Genomic DNA, 20208 nt, shown 5'->3' with positions numbered 1-20208 from the left:
TAGGTGCCGGAGATGCCCGGGGACCAGGAAAACACAGAGAGATGCCGTGGCAAATCTCTTAGAAATATTCCTTTTCCAAAATATTTTTAACATATGATTAAAGGACAAGCTATTAGCACAGAAGGTCCTGTCACACAAAAAATTATGTTTGGACACACAAGAGAGGGAATCAGCTGCCTGACCCTCATCTGTCCTTTCAAGCAAATCCACCATGAGAGAACATCCAACAGTTAAGCATGCCAAGATATTAGTCAGGAAAAAGAGCTAAAATTATTAGGAACCAGATGGTACTATAGGAAAAAATACATAGGTATTTTGCATTGGGGTCACATTGTTGCAGGGCAATTCCACTATTATTAGATCCCTGCCAGAGAAAGCAGAGGCACAACATATTGACACTGTATCAAAAAGTCCAATATGATTATTTCTCACACTGTAAATCTCTTGAAAACAGACTGATATCTATGAAATTTACCTGTCAAATTAGGGAATAAGCATATTTCCAACTACAGTTGGGATTGTAATTTAAAAACTTGAGTAATAAAATAGCAACTATTGGAAAACCAATTAAGAAGAGGCTCTTTTGGAGATCTTATAAACACCTGTGATAGCAAAAGATCAGTGATAATGCCAATAGAGCAATTATTTGCAAAACATATTGTTGTGTAAAAAATATTTCTATATCGTCTGTGCTCAGCATGCAAATTGGAAGATTATCTGCAATGAATGGATGAGTCTCTAGTCAACTTGCTAAAAGTTCAAAATTAAAGTTTCAAGTTTATGGTAATTCAAGCAAACAAAACAAATCTTTTTTACTGTTAAAAGAAGAAATAATTGCTAAGCAATGTATATTTTCTTATTGAAAAACTCTTTTTAAGAAGACACACCATCATATGTAATAAATGGCATAATTTTTTTCCAGCTTTCCAGAAAAAAAAATTCTCACCAGGGTACCACATCCTTATTTCCATCCTAGTTTTTTCTGATTATGTGAAAGAGCAAAAGTTCATTTCTGCTTTATACAATCTCTTTCATACTACCAGATTTGCAGGCACCATCTGACACTAAATATGTATTGCTCCAAGCCATTGCTTATAATAGAGCTTTAAAATTAAATTGAAAAGAATAGTTTCAGATTTTTCAAAGGAAGAAGGGATGAGCAATGATATTATTGCCAATGTATTTATTAAAAAGGAAACAGGTTTAAAGACCTGCACTCCCCTCTGGTTCAAAGAAAATAGAGGAGAAGTATTCTTGTATATTATTGATTCTGTTGAAAATAAAAAAAAAATAAAGTTGAAAGATAATACTACTGTCATGCATATTTCATTATTTTCGAGAGGAAAATGTCATAGTAGGGTTCTTTTTATTATGCCTGATTCCTTTCCTAGGAAGAAAGGTGTTGATTGTCCTACTTTTCACATGAAATAAAAAACATTTTGAGAAGAATTGTTCACAAATTAATCAAAAGTTAGTTTCTCTGGAAATGAGTCCCCATATTTTTATCACGACAAAGTTATTTTAAAACAAAATTTATTCATCACTATATTTACTCCTTACTGTGCATCTCAATGAGATATGCTTGAATAGAATAGCAAGAAGTTTAAACTTGTCTCCCTCAAAACTGTGAAAAACTAGTGAAAAAAAAAAAGAAAATTAACAAGCATTTAAAAATTTACATAACACATTGAAAATAAAACTAGTAAATGTATCTCCTCCGCTATGGATCCTTTCTTTAAAAAAAATATTGCAGAAATAGATGGAATCATGTCAGGTTTTACTTTATTAGCCATAGTATTTTTCATCTCCTGATTGTTTCCTGGTTAAATAATATCAGGCGCAAGATACTGTAACTGTCTCTGACAGATGTGTGCTAAGACTCTTATTTTGTTACTTATTTTTTAATTTTTTACAAAAGATCTTTGAAAACTTCTGTTTAATCTTCAAAAACAGTGAAAAATAATTTTACCACCCTCACTTAAAACTTACAAGCAAAATAACAGAAAATTAACTGTTTTTTTCTAATCCTAAATTTTAAATGGAAACCCTGATTTTCAGTTGACATGCAAAATGACCAGCACATTAGTCAGAAAACACTGTTAGCTGGGTGTGCATCTGGTTGAATGAAATGTAGTCTTTTAAACGGTTTTTACAAAGAAATTGAATAATTTCTTAACCAGTCGTCTGATGAAGATGAATTTTCAGCTTATTATTTTGAATTAACACTGATGTCCTCTGTATCTTTAGCATCTATAGTTTTTTGTCTGTTAGCATTTTAGACTATAGACCTCTAAATGTAGAAAAGTGCAGTTATATATGCGTTATGCAATGTTTCCACTACTGTACATAATAGAGAAATTTTGTAAAAATATTAATAGGTTTTAACTGTAAAATCCTGCAGAATTCATTTAAGCTGTGTCATGGATTTATAAAGGAACCAAAATATCACCAAACACAGACAGATTTTGTGCAAGGATCTAAACATTTTTCAGAAATCTACATCTAGGCAGAGAGAATAAATACAACACTACTCAAAACTTAAGCACAAAGATTGTTTACAAGTTTAATTAATCAGTTGAAAAGTGAGCAGAGCTGTTTGATGAGACACCAGCATCATGAATGTGTGCTCAGCATGCATGTAGGAATTTGTCTTGCTGTTTTCATATAGGCACAGAAATAGAAGCAAGACTGAAATCTCCACATGCAAGTTTATAGATGTAGATGCACAGGAGAAAACCAGTGTTTGAGAAGGGTCATCTTGCCGTCAGATCTCAAGTCAAATGAGACATTTCCCTTTCTAGGCAGAAGAACGAATCTGTCATCTTAGTTTGCTGTTAAGTCTGGCTGTCTTCACAACAAGAAAACGTACCATTAAAGCACATGAGGTGTGCACCTGTATTTGAGATGGGGTTCTGGAAGCCCAATTAATAACCATCAATGAAAGATGGCTGAAAGTCTTTTTCTCAAGTAAAATTGCATAGGAAAGATATATTGGTGCACTTTTCTGCACTGATAAACCAGTGTCTTGCATCATGTGTGTGGTTTCATTTCATAGAAAAATAAATAAATAAGAGGCAAAAGCTATGAGACATTTTGAATAAGAATTGTTCCTGGAAATGTCTTAACAACAGTGTGAAAAAATAATGGTAAAAAAAATTGCCTCAGTTTTCACAAAGTGATGCAAACTTACTGTAAATCCATTGACTGAGGTCAGGAAATGTGAAGCCAGGAGTGAAAAATCTCAAGACATTGTCCCAAAAGGAAAGCTTTATCAGACGTTTATCAGAATTACATTTGAGAACTTAATTTTATGAGGTACCTAACTTCAGAGTATTCTTGCCTTATTCAGTACCCTCAGCTGACAAACACACCCGCACATTATTAACCTGTCATAGCTCTTTGAATAACATATTTTTTAAATTTTATGGTAGTAACATGAAACATCTGATTTAAGATATTGCTTGTTGAAAAGAAGCTGAAAAAATGCTTCTATCTAATGGAAGAAGCAGTGAACTGACAAGCCCAGAATAGCTTTGAAATATATTTCAAATCTGCTAGCAAAATATTTGTAGTGCTTTATATCAGTTTTTGATTCCCCAAAGGAATGCTTTAGGAGATGTCCTTTGACTATGAGGCTATTCAATAATAATTTGGCTCCACAGATTTAGTTGCCAGCATTCTTTCTAGATTTTCTGAGTCTGATGGGAAAACAAAGAGCAAGTATTAACATACACTAGCTATTATAGCTTCCTCTTTATATTTCTTATAAGTGGACACTGGAATATGACAGTCAAGATAAACATGAACCTCTAGGATTCAATAAGTAGTGTAGATTTTATTAATAATGGGAGTAACCTGCAGTGAAACATTTTGCAAAGATTACAGGGATTGTGCTGAGATTTTGAAACATCACATTTAAAGAGGGCTGAGGCCTCTTCTCCTAACTTTTTCCTCCACCTCTGAATCAAACACTAAAGAGATTTGACTGACCAATAAATCACATAAATAAGACAGCATTTAAAATAACTTGTTCTCTTTTTAATACAAGGTGGTTTCATAAAACATTTTAATCTAACTAAATAAAATTCAATTGTCCAGCTAAGAGATCATATGAGAAAAAAAAATTCTCTGCTTAATATTTCAATAGTAGATACCAGTTAAGTGTTAAATACTTGAGATAAATATTTTTGTCATGACTGAAATCAGAATGAGTTGGAAGAATACTGCAGGAGTTTCCGTATATTCAGATCCTCTTTCAGTTTAATTGCTTTTTCAAGGAAGATAAAAGATGTGTAAAATACTGAAAGGTTATCTGGCCATTTGTGAAAACAAACAAAAACAAATCAAATAAATAAGTGCACAGTGAGAGGGATAAAAGCTTAGTTAGAGGATTAAGATTCTAGTGATCACAGAAGACAAAACATAGGAGAGTTTCAAATCAACAGTGAGTTATAGGTTTTTTGATAAAAATAGAAGGACTATGGAGGAAAAATGTAAAAATATATTAAAAAAACTGTAGAATATTTTAAAAGAAAATAAAGTACAAAATTTATTGTATGTATCAATAGTTGCTTTATGTTAGGTTTTTCTATGCTTAGAAAATTAAATCCAGTCATTAAAATAGAACACTGAGTGAGGCATGCCTACTTCTTTATCTACTAGTCCTACAACTACTGCAGTAATGCTAGAATTTATCCTTCAAATAATATAAAAAACTGTTTCTTGGAAGTTTTATTTTACCTTTTTCACCAACTGAGGAAGTAAGCTTTAAGAAAAAAATATAGGAACTGTAGCATTTGCATTAATGCAAATCAACCAAATCTCATTTTATTTGTAGTTGTTGTGGCTGCATCGATATTACTAATATGATTTCATTGTCCTTATTGCAAAAGGTTTAATTCAAAAAGCATATACATAGACAATATAAAACTGTGTGGACAATGTTTCCTGACAATAATTTTAAGAACAATATTCCCAATTTTAGAGAGTATAAATATTTGCTGGGTTCTTTCTTAATTATTATTTAAAATTAGATTACTGGTATTTTTCTGAAGTAGATGACAAAATTCAAACATATTATTTTTTTGATGACATTTATAAAAAAATAAATTCAATCAAACCCAAAATGACTTGGATGATGAAGATATATAGATGTGGCACTTCAGGACGTGATTTAGTGGTGAACATGGTAGTGCTAGGTTAAAAGTTTTACTTGATCTTAGTTGTCTTTTCTAACCCCAACAATTCTATTATTCAATTATATTTCTCAGTCATGAATTTTTGGCTATTATTACCACCCTCTTAAAACCTCTTAAAAACAACATCTGACCAGACATGGTTGTGGTATCAAATTTCAACTCTTGCCTCCTTTACAGATTCACAGATATGCTGATATTTGTTTAAATACTTATGGTTTTGCAACATACTGTTCATTATTTATAAAAATGTTTCAAGGAATGACATTGTAGATTTTCTTTTTTTGTCAAGAGATCAATAATGTGGTAGCATGTGAAGTCTCATGTGCTCACCCGTAGAAAAGACCAGAATTACTAAACTAGCATATTCCAGGAACCAATTATTGTTGGTAGCATCTGCTTGTTCTATGAAAAACTGCCTAATGAAAGATATTTTATTTTCATATAGTTCCAGGAAGTATTCCAGGATGTAATACTAGGAAAGAATGAGCAATTACGATGTCATTAAACTTCCATTACAAGTAGCCACTCTATTAGTCCATGTCCTGTTCCTTGCCCTGGTTTTTAACACTGGATGAATTCTACAATGAGAGGAAGGTAAATAATAAGTAGGAAAATGAGGTTGAGGGCCTTCTCAGCTAAGTTACTGCCTCTATTATTCAGTTTCTGTGTGATAATGCTTTTAATTTACTGCTTTCTGTTTCCCCATGATTAAAATAAAGATAATAATTAGGTACCTATTTCACAGAGATAGCCTAAAGATTAGTAAATGTTTGAAAAAATTATTTTAGAATATAAAGCCCTATGTAAATGCTAATGATTCTTATTAAATTAACTAGGTCTTGTGCTGGGGTCCATGCACTGGGGAAAACAAAACCTCTCAGTAGTCTCTGGAAGAGTAAAGGAAATGAGAAGGAAAAGAAGACCACAAGTACAAACAGGAATACCTCTCAGTGGCCAGTGTCTGTGGAGTTTTATTCTGTTGATTAATGAGACTAAACACTATTTTTTTAAAAATAATGATTGCAAGCAGTTTTCAAAAAGAAAATTACCTTCTCCAGAGAGAGGAAGAGGCAATAGTGTATTGTTATTACTGTGTTCTTGCTATGTTCTCTAATGTTTCACTAACTGGTGCAGTTATTTCTGTGCTTTCACCTCCACTCCTACATTCTGTGCACTGTCTTTTGCTTCTGAACTCCATCAGGAGCCCTTTGTTGTCACTCTGCTGTGCTGTTTTTGATTTCCTGTGCTTTGAAATGGGATACTCTTGTGCCTTGAGGAGGATCTCCTTGAAAACCATGCAACTCTCCCTGACGCTTTTCCCTTCTGGGGCAATCTCTGGTGGGACCCTGCCAAAGAGAGTCCTTAACAAGCTGAAATAAGTTTTCCTGAAGTTCAGGGTTGTACATTTTAATTTGTCTAGCTCATTTCCACATCTTTGTCTGGCAAATGATGATTGAACAGAATGTTCAACAAACAAATTAGTCTAGAATATGGAAGTTATCAGAACAAAAATTAAATGAAAAAATTATATGGCACTCTTTACACTGGGTTCTTGCTCTATTTACCACTGTCCTATGCACTGCCTTTTTAATCTGAGCTATTTTAGAAAATTTTTTAGACTATTATGAGTATAATATGCTAATGGACTTGTTAAACTTTGCTGTTTTTCTCACCTGACTGCTGAATTTCTTAATCTTTCTTTTCTGATTCAAACCACTGTAAGACCCTGTAAATCATCTTCACAGTATTTGCATCTCTATCTTTCTCAGCAACCCTACTGAATATTTGCAAGTGCTGTGACCTACTCTGTGTCTCTTTCTATCTGCCCATAAACTTCTACTGGTACATGTTTTTACAAGCAAATACCATGCCTTTTGTCTAAATCAAATTCTGTATATCACTTCTATCTCTGAAACCTTTTCTGTCTGTTTTCAGCAATGGGATAATTTTATACAAGTCCTAGGGATAGAAATAGAAGCAGCACTATGGGACATCTCTGCCCTTTGACTTTATTTGCTTATTGGAATCTTCTGAATGAGATCGCTATTTTCAGTATTAGGAATTGGGATGATCAGAGCTCAAAATGACAGTGAGATGCCTTGCATGTTGTCAGAACATTGGCTTTTTTTAATGATCTTTTACATGGGAATAAAGGAGAAATATTAGGCTTCTCTAACAATAACCTTTTGCTAGCTCCACAAAGCTAAAAGCAAAAATCTTTAAAAGTTTGAATAAAAGAAGCAGAGCTCTCGACTGGATTCTCAAATAATCACGTACATTTTTAACTGGGAATGCAACATATTGTCATCCTATAAGTGATATATCAGCATTTTCAGATAAATTTTTCAATACTGTTTACAGGACTTCCTAAGAACAATAAACAATATGTAAATATTCTGTAGTCACTTTTGGCCCAGTGGTGTCTTCCATCAACACATGAGTATATTCATTGGAATCACGTGAATCATTTGCAGTTACAAATAAAAGATTTCCAGTGTTAACACTGACACAATTTTATGCCCTTGAAATTGAATTTTATTATATTATTTTTGAGTGATTCTGGTTTTTTCCCACAAACTTGATTAAAACACTGCACTTCTTGGAAATACAAAAGGATGTCAAATGAAATTATGGAGATACTTACAAATAAAAATCTGCAGAGCTAAATCTCATCATAAAATTGAATTGGACAAGCGTTTGTTCCTAAGTCAATTAGAGTTGGAACATCTGACAAATATCGTGAGCAAACACTACCACCGACTTCAGCAGTTTCCCAAAGGAAGAAAAGTTATTTGCATTTCCAGATTTTCACTTCCTTTATGATTTAAACATAAATTAAACCTTAATAAAGACTGTGGTCACTTAACAACCATCTCTGACTTGAAAAAAAAAGTCATAAATTCTCTTTGTATTACTCAAAGACATGCAAAATCTTCCATCAATCATAAAATGTCAAGCCCTTGCTGAAGCTTTCAAAGAAGTTTTATTTTGGTGGGGTCTAATATAAAAAGATTTTCCCCAAGAATATGTATGTTCTTTTAATCTGGGTGATGTCAAGAACTTTGAGACAAGGATCTTTACAAAGATTTTTTTTTGTGGAGATGATAAAAAATTGGTTACTTTCCTGTTAAGAAATATAAGGTGAGTAGCTTTGGGTTTGGGACCAAGATGTCATTGCATTCCACTAAAAATCATGGTACAATTTTTCATTCTGGCCTAGACAAAGATGCAGTGTAGATGTTTTGTAATTATATGACTTCCAACCTTGTTCAAAACCCCTAAAAATTAATGGGAATTATTGCATTCACGCCATGATCATTAGATTGAGTTTTGAATGTTCTGGTAAAGTTCCAGCTAACACAGGAGTGGAATTGCAAACTGTCACTGATCGTTTTACCATTTTCTTAACTTGCTGAACACTCTGTCTGAATGAAAAAGTCAATGAAGTCTCTAATTTTTCATTTAGATCTTTTGGCAATGACCAGAGAATAAAATGTATTGTGTGCTATCATATTTCCAGGATTCGTGCTTTTCTTTCTTTGGCTTTGTTTTTCAAGATTTTTTTGTGGTATGAGACATTACCAGTAATTCTGGTACAGGAATTTATCTCTTGTACTTAAAACATAAGACAGCAATTTCAAGCTTTGATGATGGAGAACAGGGTTTCTTTTATTTTATAATGTTTTTGAGCCACTGTTTTTTTAACTAGAAATTCAGCTGTGGAATCAGAGCTGTAAATTCATTATGTATGAATTTACATAATGCTGATGTAAATTATGCATATGCTTCAATAGTTGGCACAATTAAAAATAGATAGAGAAGTCAAAAGCTGTTTTGGGAATGTCAAAATTTTAATATTCTATCCACTATAGTCCTGAGTTAGTCCTAATACTTCCCTGGGTTATTTCCTTTGATTTGTAATAGCTTGATTTCATTTTTAGTTATTAGAAGATACATTTCATATTTCATAGAAAAGCTGGAGAGGCACAAAGCATTACTACAGGGCCTGAGGACATGACAGAATAAATAGTGGTCACCTTTGTCCAAAACACAGAAACAGGAACTACAGGGAAACAAATATTTAAAAATGAATATAAACAATTCACATTCTTTGCTTTCTTTAGTGTACAGAGAAGCCTGAAGGCTCTTGGCCTCCATGCTCTATCCCAGAAAAGATTGGGATCTGCATTCTGCTGTTTCACAGAGGTTTTAAAACCTCTGTGGCTCGAATGCTTGCTTAAAGCTGGATCAGGTAAGACCAACCAGTTTGGTGGTGCTTTTTTGCTTGAACCCATGTTCTGAATCAGAAAAATTTGAGAGAAAGGCCTTCTTGCAAAGTCTTCATCAGTGCTCTGAATTGCAGATATACACGCTTTTGAAAAGTCAGTGGTCATTCTAATCACTATTTCTTTTTATCATGTCTGTGTTTTTGTGGCTGAGTGTTAGCGCAGGTATGAATGTCTCAAGACAAAGCTTTAAAAATGTTATGGGGTGACACAATTCTTTACTGTAAGTTATATAGCCCCTTTGAGATGCCTGGCACAGCCCTGTGGGCCCTGACTGTGACTAAGAAGCGTTGACAGCACACCAGCATTTGGGCTTTGCTAAAAAGTGTTTGCCCAGCATGACATCTTTTGCTTTTTCTCACTGCTCCCACCTTGCTGCCGTAAGTAGGCTAGGGGCCAGCTTTAAACTGGGGTAGGACACAGCTGGGACAGCTGATGGGAATTGCTTTAAGGGATATTCCATACCAGATGATGTTGTGCTCAGCTAGAAAAGATGGGAGAAAGGAGGAGAAAGCTTGTGCTCACCCCTTTTACTTTCCTTACTAAATCACCATTATTTCACTCTGCAAATCTTACCTCCTTCCCTCTATTTCCCCCCTGTTCTGCAGGAGAGGCAATCCAAAGACCATCTGTGTGGGTGCTTGGCTGCTGATCACAGTGAACCCGCCATCATAAAAAACTGGACTAAGAATGAATACTCACTAGAGATCTTCCTAGCATTATTTTGCTGAATTAAAGCCAATTTACAAGGTTGCTGAAGACAGAGAAATAATTCCAGCCCTACACTGTGAAGCCTCTTTTTATAAAAAAGAAGATTCTTCAACTAAGTAGACAACTATGAATCCATAAGAAAAGATGGATACAAACCAGGAAGACAAAATATATCCTTGTGTATATTTTAAACACTTGTTGTAGGTATGTTCTCACGTTGATGACATTTTGCAGGTTATTCAGAAGAACAAGTTAACAGAAAGAGAGGGTCACTAACACTGGGACATTCATAGAGCAAGAATCAGATTTCTTCTAGCAAATGGGAAGTAAAATCTCAGAATAATAAGCAGAATCAGAGCCTTCTCATCTTAGAGAACAGTCATCAAACATGTTTGTTTTAAAAAATCAGTGTCAAATAGAGGTTTAGAGACTTCAAAATTAAGTTTAAAAACTAAGGATGCCCAAGAGAAGATATGACACAGCAATTCCTGGTTCTGATTGTTACAAAATGTCACCAAGTAATCAAGAGTTCTTGTGTTGTGACTTGGAATGGAGAATGGACTCATGCACTCATGTGAACTACCAAATAATCACAAAATGATGGAGAGCAATTCAGGTTAACTGAATAGAGTTAGTATCAAATTTAAGTGCATCTGTCATAATGCTTTGACCTGAAAAAAATTATATTAAATTGTGAATGGCTTTTAAAAAAATAATAACAAAAAAAAATAGCCAAATTGAGGTCAAGAACATTAGACCCTACAACTGAATGTTTTCAGTATAGCTTTGAATAGCAATTTAAATCTGTATTTTTCAGCTATAACCCACCTCAAAACTTTTTATACTTTTTCCCTTTTACTTGGAGAGTGACAGATAGATAATTTGCTCTTATGAAAAGCCTAAAAAGCTTTGCCTATGAAGCCTTTCCCTAAGCCATGATCCATACTGCTCAAATCAGAGAGAATATGAAGTTTCTACAAGTGTCTTATCAAAATTCTGATGTACACTGCTTTCCCTCTGGCTGGCATTTTGCAGAAGCTGCTAAGGATGTCGGGTGGGATTTCCAAAGTGATATTTTCACAGAAATTTGCAAATAGACACATAGAGGTATTTGACAGATTTGATATTTGAAAAAAGAAATTACCTGGTAAGTATAAAATACTTTCTACTGTTCTGTACCCTGGTATTTATTTCTGTTTTCTGAAAGAGTTGAAGCTATGCACTGCACTTTCTGGTAAGTATGGGGGTTTGCAGCAGAGTAATTATTCTTGTCTCATAAAAATACAACAGTAAGAATGGAGTGTTACTAAGGGGTGTAACTCCAGAATGAAGCTTTTGTCTCAGTGTTAATTAGGGTAAGAAGCAATTACAGGGATATGCATTTCTGTTACAAGGACTGCTACTAAAATCCTTTTTGAAAATCTTTTGCAACCAAGTAGACATAAAGAGGTCATTATTATGTTTGTTAACCTGTAGGTCGCTACATTTACTCTAGTTTATTGCATTGAATCCAGTGGATTATAATTGACACTTCTATAGTAACAAATTGCATAGTCTTTAAAAATAGAAGCAGAATATTCACCTGCTGCAGCAATATTCCCTGAATTTTACAGAATTTATGAGAGCCATAAAGCAGCTAAAAAGCTCCTTTCTGAGTGTTTATACTTAGGTATTTTCCTTTTGTTATAAAAACCAGAAAATCAGAAAAACCATTTCTCTCAACAGATTAAAGCTCCTGACACTCTATGGCTTTGCTTGGAGGCTGCAAACCACCAAAATTAAAGCATATAATTTCTTAAGTGCCACTAGGGGAATACCTGAATAGGAAAGACCGAACTAAGCTGAGCATGTTGTGGAGAATTCTCTTATTATATCACAGAAACATATACTGTAGGTATCAAACATGGAGACAAGGAAGGAAATATTCTGCAGTATATTATAGCAAAATGGTCCCTTATGAGAAACAGTGTACTCACCACTACATATTTTTTACTTATTGATGGAATTGAAAAGACAAAAGTAATCCCTAAGGCAAGTTAGAGCCACTTTTATCTTGCCTAAGCAGGATCAAAAGCAGATCAGATTCAAATGCTTAGGTCAGGCAAAAGCCATAATAAGAACAAAGCTTTCACTCTCCAGATTCTTCCCTATATTCCAGCAGAGTCAGAAGATATCTCAAGAAGCCTTAAGTTTTGGAAACACAACACCACAGATGCACATGATGCATATCAAATCTCCTTGCTGCATAGCAAATGTCCTTGGGTTACAGGAGCCATGCACAGTGGCACAATATAAAAAAAAAAAAAGGTTTGAAGCTTGTGTTGTTAACTTTTAACACCTGAACTTTGAGAAAGCAGGTCAACACACAAAGCACATCACTTTTTTTTCCATCTGTCCTTCTTCTTGCCAGCTTCTGAAGCAAAGTGTGGGGAGCAAGGGTTCTGCCTGATCTGCTCAAACCCACTGTTTTTTTCCCTCTGTACCAGCAGCCTTACGTACAGGCATATGCAATGAAGGAGATCTGCTTGTCACAAAGAACTAGTGTTATAAATTTACCTACACTCTTGTCTGTACTATTTGAGTGTAATGACCAACAATGTTTTGAATTGTAAACAATTTTTTTTAATTTCCAAAATTTTGACATCTGTCCATTATTTAATACCATATAAAATCTTTATTCAAAAATAAAAATAACAGGAAGAATATGGAAGGGGGGGGGTGACATAAAACAAAAAAAAAACTAAAAACCCAGAACATTATTACAAAGCATAAGTTTTGCATAAATGCATATGTGGAAAGTTTGAAAGTAACTATCATGTAGTTTTACAGGAAAAGAAAAATTTTCTTCTATGAAATGTGCATTTGAATTGGTTAGAGTGCTTTAGTTTGCACTGTTTATATAAAGATTTTCACAGAATCACAGAATGAAAGAGACTAAGGAGCATATGTATAACATGGTAATACAGAAGTCTTAAAAGAATATATGCAGAATGTTAAGTGAAATAAGTGATCAAAAAAATCAGAAGGCCATCTACCACACTAATAGTACACTTGGTGATTTTGAATAATTAACTTTATTAGCTCCCTAGAAAAGAGAGGATTACATGCAGAGCTGACTGCAATTACCATATGTCGGGTGGCCCCCTAACGTGACAGTAGTTCACAACTTTCAAACATTAAAAAGAGTACTGCATGGAAATACAATTTTATGGAATAATTCTATGACCAGCACAGGATTGTTACTGATCACCTGAGAATATTGTTTCATGGTCATACAAGATGCAATTTGCAATGATCTTGCAAGGCACTGAGGTTGAATGGACCAGCTCATGTGCAAAAAGCAATGGGAGAGGGCAACTGAACCCATCTGCATCAGTCTGCAAAACCCACAGTTCAACTGCATGCAATGCATTATGAGAATAGATAGAGAATGCCAGTCCAATCAAGAAACAGATTTGCTGACTTCAATGAAAAATCACTTGCAGGAGTCTTGAGAAGAACAGATGGAATTAAAGAATAAATGTTCAGGAAAATTGTAAGGGTAATGGGGAAACCCAGGAAAACTGGATTGCATAAAGAATGGGCTTTGCCAAGGAGTATGAGATAAAAACACTATCCTGAAAGGTATAGAGGTCTAATTTTAAAAGAATTTTAATTTTGAATTTTCGATCACACAGAGCAGTGACATTAATCCTTAGGTTTCCATCCTCTATGATATTTTTTCCAAGCATTTTCTAGCATCTCTGCTTTTTCTATAAGTTATCATTTCATGTACATGCAACAAAAGGATGACAGAAAGCTTAACTCTGAACTTCCTAACTCATCAGTTAGGATGCTGGTGATAAGGTTCAGACTGATTAGATGTTTATAAAATGTTGAACTATAAATATGTATAAAGAAATGAACAGATGCTAGTGTTGACAAGTAGACCCATGGCAACTCTCACATATCAACATGAGATAAAAGAGTAAGTTCTTTAAAATTCCTGTTCTCTTCTCAGAAATACCAAGAGGATAAAACAATGAGAAAAAGGTCCCTTAAGTAGGGTCTTCATGGAAGTAGGGGAATTCATGGAATATATGATTGTCTGCTCTCCATCAGCATCTTATTATATATCACCATCTAATATTCTAACATGAGTGTTTAGTACCTCTGAAGAGCAAGTCTGTCCTGAATTAGAACAGGTAGTAACACAAAATATCTCATCCCTCCAGAAAAACAAACATCTAAGTCTAACATCTGTTTCATTTGAAGCAGAATGTGGAAAGAATGGTGAGGGACTGAGGGGACAATGGAAATCATTAGGGAACTCTAACATTAGCATTTCAGCAGGCCTAAAGTGTATTCCCTCTAAATAATGCCAAACAGACTTGCTTAGAAAAAATTCACAGATGTTGCATTTATTTTTATTTCTTAAAATATAATATACTTTTTGTAGCACATAATGAATTTTTAAATACTTGCTAATTTAAAATTCTGAGCAGTATTGAAGTAGTCTTTAAATGAGGATTAAAAAAAGAAAGAGAATCTACAGGCAGGCCTAGATTCTTCCTGCAGTGGGAATCCTTATGAGAATCCCCTGCTCAAGAGTAAAATGACAGGAGAACATTTCAGTTCCTATGGTCATACCATTAGTAACCAGGAAATAGTCTCCTTACCATGGACTCCACTGGCATGTATCTTTTTTTGTGACCAGGACCAGATCCTGGACATCTTTTATTCATAGACTGACCACATAAACAAATAAATAAAAAGGACTTTTCCTTTATACCTCTGCATCTATTTAAACAGCTACTGGAACTAAGAAACCTCAGAGAGACAGAGGGGAAAAAAGGGGAGATTCCCAACTCCAGACCATGGTGCCCATGGGGAGAGAGTCTTGCTTTTCTTTCAGTCTTCTTTTTTAGTCCACCCTTTATGCTGGTATTTAGGTAATAGTATGCTCATCTCAGTCACCTCAGTTTATGAGGGGTTGTTTTGTTGTTTGGTTTTGTTGTCCGGTTTTGTTGTTTATTTTTATTGTTGATTGGCTGATTCTTTGCCCAGCACTCTTCCTTCCTTGTTCTCTGCCTTTTCTGAAAGGCACAAGACTTCTTCCTGTTTCTGAGCAACAACCTACTGGTCCAAACTTTTACACTCCAAGCCTAAACCAAAATTTCTCCCTGTTCCAAGGTTTCAAGCAGTCAGGTGGAACAGAACAGGTAATTTTAACTTTCTATTGACCAGCTTCAGAGGAACATAACTCATTGAAGAACCTAAATGAAGCACAGCTCGTGCTGCGCAGTTAATTTCTCCTGGAAATTGTTTTCCAGGAACAATTTTCCTGGAAATTGTTTTCCAGGAAACTATAACTCCTGATATTTAGTCTTTGTTAATTTTCATGGGCTACTTTCCCACATCTCTATCTTTAATCAGGTGAAGGTGCTTCCTCCAAATAGTGCCATACAACACCTGTAGAGTACATTGCAAAATTATCACGGTGCCTTTCATACTACATATCCACCTCACTGAAAGAGATATCTGGATAACTTCCAAAATATTTCTTGCCATCCTTGGGGAGAAAAAGCAATTATATTGACTTAATCTAGATTTTATAGGCATTTTACTTTTTGTTTTAACTAATTTGCAGTAAGTTTGGCTAAAATAAAACTAGAATGCAAGGGTTCTAACAACTTCAGTTATTTTGGTTTCTCTTTCAATTATAGAATTATTCAGGTTGGAAAAAGCTATTAAGATTATTGAGTCCAACCATTAACCCAGAACTGTGGTAATCACATACCCTCTGAACAGAGGGAGAAATAGCTTTCCCAGGATTTTCCTGGGAAGCTGTGAGAAGCTCTGAGAAAGCTCAGAGAAAAGAATGAGAAACAATTATTATCTTCAGATGCTGCAACTGCTGTTGTTCACGTGTGGAATGTGTTATGGAGATTTGTTTACCAAAGGGTGATTTCCTATTTGGCCAATGGTGAGGATGTTTGGTTTTCAATTAATGAATCTCGTCAGGCTGTATCGGATTGTCAGAAAGAGCGATGAGTGTTTCTTAATAGAATAGTAGAGTATAGTATAGTATAATATACTACAATAAAGTGATTGATCAGCCTTCTGCAATCATGGAGTCCATGCTAATTATTGCCTGGCGGGGACCCCTGCTACGATAAGTAGTGAACCCTGATGCTGGGTGCAGCCTAGGCTGAAGAAACAGGACTCTGATGGATCAGGCTAACTTCGCAGCTGAGGCTGAACATGGTCTCCCATGTCTGCTTACCCCTCACAGAAATCATGTCCAGCAACCCTTTGTGGAGTCGCAGGGTGGGTGGAGCTGCCTTGGGACCCCACTGGGAGCCCACCAGGTTCAGAGGATATGTGATTACCAAAGAGAACTGCCAAGTCCACCACTAAACCTAGTCCCTGAGTGCCACATCTGTACATCATCTAAATACATCCAGGATTGGTTCCTCAATGGCTGCCCTAGACAGCCTGTCTCAGTTTTTGACAACCCTTTCATGAACTTCAATAACTTTCTCAGAACCAGCTCAGAGGACTTAGCCTGTGATTCATTCTTTGCCGTCTGCTCTAGTTCACTAAAGGAATTTTAATGAGAAAGATAAAAGAGAGCTTCTGTGTTGTCTCATCCTGGCTGAGGTGCTCCATGATAGCTGGAGTCCTCCAGAAGGATGAGAGATTTGCCTGCCTCCTCAAGCTGATGGAGCTGAGCTCCCCTGACCCAGGTTTGGAGAGCTCTAGCAAGAAGGGAGCCACCAGCAGAAATGAAGCTATTGCTTTGAGAGGTTTCACTAAAACTTCTGAGACAACAGATATTTTTTCGGAGCAGGACCTAAGAGAAGTTTCCTGGAACCTGAAGCCCATGGAAGCTGTGGGGTAAGAATTGGAGAACTGGTAAGATTCACATTCGAGCTAACTGATGTCAGGTGACAGATAGAAAAGGTATTTTCATATGCCCTTCCTTTTGATTGGTGTTGCACAGCAACAAAAATTAGATTTCTCTAAGAATACTGAAAAAAGTTTTGGGTTTTTTCCTAGACATTTTAAAGGGTCAAGGCCTTTTTTGTTCCTTTTAAGTACTAGAAGCTTGTGAGTTCTGTTTAAGTTGGTAAAGACTTTGACAAAATTTCATGTTTAGATTAAGCCTGAAGGCTTAATCCTGTCTTAGGACAACATATTAAGAGTATCTAGTTGATGTCTGTAGGACTCTAATGGCAAAAACTATTCAGGGCATTAACTCAATTAATTTCTCCAGATTTTGTCTAAATTCAGTGGCTTCTTGTCTTCATAGGTTGTGAAGAAGAACTATAGAATGTTCAAGTATATATATTACAAATTATCTCAACTCATTAAACTAAGTAGGCCTATTAAAAATTTTAGATGCAAGAATAATTCTAGTGAAAAACATAATTTATTAAGCAAATACATTATTTTTCTTCTTTGTTGCTGTTAAAAATCTGATTTCAAATGAGGCCACTATTTTCAGTAAACAAACAGATGGACAATTACATGCACAGAGTTAGAAAGAGACATCTAGTTCTTAATCTTTTATCTTCAGCTAATGAGTAGAGAAAAACCCAATTTGCTGCCAGAGATAAGCAGGAGACAGCCAACCTGTGCAAAGAGGCATCATTATTATCATTTAGGAAGATCAAGCACAGTTACTGATTTTAAGTTACCTCAGTCTTATAAGTGGCCACCATACTTGTAAATATTAAATTAGTTCCTTTTGTTTAATGTCTCTGAACAGCTCAGAGTGTATTGTTAGAAACCACAATTCAGAACTGTTGCAATTTTGTGCACAGTTAAACGGCATATTTCCTATGTTCTTTGAAATAGGTAACCACTTCTGACCTCTGGAATCATTTTCATAATAACCAAAATGTAATGCACTGTTACAGTAGTTAATGGTCTGTGTTTTAAGCTATCATTACATAGGACTGAAATAATTAATGAATATGCAATTAAAGATTAAAATAATGAGCAGAGTAATTAGAAATGAATCTTTACCTACCTTATTTGAGTTGAAGAGGGACTTCTGCTGCTTGCAATGCATAGTCCAATAATGTAATAGTCCAAATACAATTGAATTAATTTATTATACTCCTTAAGGGGCTTCCAGGCTTACCGTAAGAATCAAAAAAGTCATGAAACTTCAGAATGTCACTTTGGGATCTGTATTGTAATTAGCAAAGAAAGTGAAGAAATATTGCTCTAAAAATCTGTCCATCTGTAAGCAAAAAAAAAAAAAAAAGAAGTGATCAAGTTATTCTAAAATCTCAAAAAAATTGTTACAGAGTGATAAATTAACCAATTCAGATAATATGCATCAGTGTTGCACAAAATAAACTTAGTCTATGACCTTCAGCCTCTATGTTCTTGAGCCTTCTTGAATCAGCATTATAAAAAATTGCTTGTGAAATAATAAGAAGGTGAGGTCTCTTCTGACTTATCCCATGATCCCATTTGCAACGATACATACATACATACAATTTCAGCAATAGACTATCACTAAACAAAAAAGATTTATGAAACACTCAGAAAGAAGGATATCAATGGCTTATTTCTTCTATTTTTTAATTAATCCTTGCCTTACAGATGAAGAAAAAAAAAAAAAACACAAACAAGCACCACATGCCTCCCCACAAAACTGATAGATCAACACAAAAAAACATATTAGCTTTCAAACATATGCACACTTCTACAACCCTAGAACATATAGCATAGAATGAAATTCAGTCAAGAAAATTTATCTCTGAAAGAATTGTACACTGAAAATTTTAACAAATCAAATACACTAATATACTGTGACACAAGAATTTATGTTAAAGGAGCTGCAGTGGACTGCTCTGGTTTTCTTAATCTCTATTCTCTTGGTCCACTGCACTTTTTTCCTCTTTAGCATTTTATTGCAAGATTTTTCATTGCTCTGTCTAACCCACACTTGCTTTTTAAAGCTGTGTTTTAATGTTTCCATTTTCCACCCTTCCTTGTATACTGAAGAAAAAAACCCCTATAATAATACTTTTTTGCATATACTCATTATAGGATTTCCTGGGTTCATTAAATGTGCTGTGTTTCCACAGTTGAATATAACAAGGATTAAGTAACGCACTTCAAATTTTATTCCCATTTGGTTATGATGTTCCCAGACACTGGAAAAGAAGCTCACAAAATTTAAAGGACAATTAAATATCCTCTGTCTGAAATTTTTGGGTTTTTTTTCTACAGAGTTGAGTATGTACTTTGATTTTAAAAGCTCCTCACAGAATTTTCAGACTGGTGCAGAAGTACTTTGTTGTGAATTATAAGAAAAAGCTTTACAGAACTCTTCAGTTAAAGCAAGTCATCTCATGGTCATTTCTGCTGGTCATTCCAAGCAGGATTCTTCTGTGTATGAATGAGACCAACTGAAAATTCAGAAATGTCCCTGAAATTTGAAAGAATTTTCTGTGGATTGACACATTTGCAGCACTTGGTCATTGTACTGTTTTTTCTTTCTCATATTTTATATTTTTCTCACAAGCTTATCAGTCTGATTCTCTCTCACACTCATGAACAGAGCTGCAAATATCTCCTAAATAGTTTCTATCAAACCACTTTCCAAATTATGAAAATGTTCTCTAGTTTTACAGGTATTACCTGCTCCTGACACTTCTCTGCCACATTTGAACCTTCTTGAGTGTACCAGAAGCAAGTAGGATGGATTTTTCCCTCCCTTATACTTTCATATGCACTATTGATACCAGAATCATTGTCTTAATATAGTAATACCTTAAAATTCTAGCAATTGAACCCTTTATCCCATAGTCAAAGTTTTAATGTCTAAGTTGGTGGGTGATGTGTATGTCTGACAGATTTTAAGACTGAAAATTATCTATGCTCCTGGTCTGTCCCCCCATGATAATTTCTGCCACTGCTTCCAAGCATGTCGCTCCTTGCTTCTTGTTGTCTACATTTTGCTAGGCAATTTATGAAAAAAGTGGGTTTCAACATATTGCTTATAAGCA

This window comes from Anomalospiza imberbis, chromosome 1, assembly GCF_031753505.1.
Source record: "Anomalospiza imberbis isolate Cuckoo-Finch-1a 21T00152 chromosome 1, ASM3175350v1, whole genome shotgun sequence".
Lineage (NCBI taxonomy): Eukaryota > Metazoa > Chordata > Aves > Passeriformes > Viduidae > Anomalospiza > Anomalospiza imberbis.
Note: the sequence above shows the minus strand (reverse complement) of the source record.